The following is a 2,876-nucleotide window of genomic DNA, read 5'->3' as shown; positions in this document are numbered from 1 at the left end:
AAAAACCTAAAAGAAATGAATGTGTGTCTAAAATCATGGGAAACACCAAAGCTAAACCAAGAAGAGATCAACAGCTTACACAGACCCATAACATACAAGGAAATTGAAACAGTAATATAAAACCTCTTGACTGAAAATGCCCAGGACCAGATGGATTCACAGCAAAATTTCACCAGACATTTAAAGATTTATATCCGGTACCACTTAAATTATTAAAAAAGATAGAAACAATGAGAGAATTCCCAAATTCCTTCTATGAAAAAATCACTCTAATACCCAAACCAGGTACAGATACAACTAAAAAAGAAAACTATAGACCCATATCCTTAATGAACATAGATGCAAAAATTCTCAACAAGATACTTGCAAACCCCATACAGACACATATCCAAAAAAAAATCATCCAACATGATCGAGTCCACTTTATCCCAGAGATGTGGGGGTGGTTCAATATACATAAGTCAACAAATGTCATAAATCATATAAATGGGTTCAAAGACAAGAACCATATGGTCATCTCAATACATGCAGAGAAGGATTTGACAAAATTCAACGGGAATTTATGTTCAAAGTCCTAGAGGGAATTGGACTGGAGGGGTTAGAGTTAGGGATAGGTTTAAGGTTACTTTTAGGATTAGGGTTAGGGTTAGGTTCTGGATTAGGGTTAGGTTTAGGGTTTGGATTAGGCGAGGGTGAGAGTTAGGGGTAGGGTTACGGTGAGGGTGTAGGTAGAGTTAGGGTGAGGGTTAGTGTAGGGTTAGGGATTGGAGAGTTAGGGTTAGCTTTAGTGTGAGGGTTAGGGTTAGTTTTAGTGTTAGTGTTAGAGTGAGGGATATGGTTAGGGTTAGGGTTAGGGTTAGGGTTTGCATTTGCGTTAGGGTTAGGGTTAGGGTTAGTGTTACCATCCTACCAAAAGCTATTTATAGATTCAATGCAATGCCAATCAAAATACCCACATTTTTCACAGAATTGGAAAAATCCATCCTAAGATTCATATGGAAGCACAAAAGACCTCGGATAGCCAAAGCAACCCTGAGCACTAAGAGCAATACTGTGGGGAGTGGGGGATTACTATACCAGATTTTAAGATGTATTACAGAGCTATAGTCATAAAAACAACATGGTACTGGCTCAAAAATAGACCCATTGATCAATGGAACAAAATTGAAGACCCAAATATGAGTACATGCAATTTCAGCCATCTGATATTTGACAAAGGGGCCAAGAACATTCACTGGAGGAAAGACAGCATGTTCAACAAATGGTGCTGGCAAAATTGGATCTCCACTTGTAGAAGAAAGAAAGTAAACCCCTGTCTTTCACCCTGTACAAAAATCAACTTCAAATGGATCAAAGACCTCAATGTAAAGCCTGAAACTCTGAAGCTGTTAGAAGAAAACATTGGGAAAAACCTACAAGATACAGCTGTAGGAAAGGATTTTCTAAACCAGACATCAGTTGCTTAAAAGATGTTCAACATCACTAATAATCAGGGAAATGCAAATAAAACCACTTTAAGATTTCATCTTACCCCAGTCAGACTGGCTAAGATCAAGAGAACAAATGATACCAAATGTTGGAGAGGAGGATGTGGGGAAAGGGGAACACTCATCCACTGCTGGTGGGGCTGCAAACTTGTTCAACCCCTATGAAAGCAGTGTAGAGAACTCTTAAAAAATTACAAATGAACCTACCATTTGACCCAGTTATACCACTGCTTAGCATATACCAAAAAAACTCATTGCAGAGACACTTGTACATCCATGTTTGTTGCTGCTCTTTTCACAATAGCTAAGAGATGGAAGCAAACTAAGTGTCCCTCAATTGATAAGTAGGTAATGAAAATGTGGTTCATTTATATGATGGAGTTTTACTCAGCAGCAAAGAAAGATGAAATCATGAAATTTGCAGGTAAATGGATGGAACTAAAAGTGAAGTAACACAGACTCAGAAAAAAAATAATTGACATATATTCTCCCTCATATGTGGATCCCAGAACCAAATCCTGATAAGTGAGTATGTATCCACACATATAACTGCAGGAACCAGGATAATGGTAAGGAACCTGGGAGGTAAAGGAAAAAAAAGAACCTGAAAGAGAAGAACAGTAGGAAACAGGCCTTAATAAGGGAGATATGGATAAAAATCGGGTTAGTTTAAGGGAAAGGGGAGGGAAGGGTATACAAGGAACCTCGGGGATAAATGGAAAGAAGGAGCTCAAGAGAGGTAGGACTATAGGAGAAGAGTATTATTAAGGGAGAAAGGGGGAAATTTGGGGCACTTTAATTGGGGAAACTGTGATGGAGGGGTGAGACAATGCGAGAGATAAATAATGCCTAGCTAGTTTTAAAAACCAGATGGAACCATATTACTCCAACAAAGTACTGACAAACTATACATACCAGATCAAGAAATATACGTCTAGGCAAGGTTTATCTGAGAACAATTGGTCTTTGCCCAAGATTTATCTACATGACACACAGTAATTAAAAGTACCAGACTGGTGGAACTAACCTTCTTGGATGTTTAACAGACATACTTTCAGGCCTATACTAATTTGGTCAGAGGGACATAAAGGACAGTTTTTGCTCCTTGCCCTCCTAGGTCAACTAGTTCCAGGGGACTATGAACATCTCCCAAAATGTCTTGTGATTGTGGTAGGTCACCTGTCCTCTTGATCACAGAGGCCAAGGAGACCCCACAAGATGGACTTGAACCAATGTCCAGTCTACAAAGAGGAGGGTCAACACAGAGGAATCATTTCCTCCATTCTTCCAAGAGAAACCAGCCATGTTGAAGCAGGACCTTTGACTTATCTTCACATAGGCAGAACTGGTAAAAGAAAGGAGCCAGGGGCTCCTCCCAAGCCCATGTGA

This window comes from Nannospalax galili, unplaced genomic scaffold (genome assembly GCF_000622305.1).
Source record: "Nannospalax galili isolate Female #2095 unplaced genomic scaffold, S.galili_v1.0 scaffold366, whole genome shotgun sequence".
Classification (NCBI taxonomy): domain Eukaryota; kingdom Metazoa; phylum Chordata; class Mammalia; order Rodentia; family Spalacidae; genus Nannospalax; species Nannospalax galili.
Note: the sequence above shows the minus strand (reverse complement) of the source record.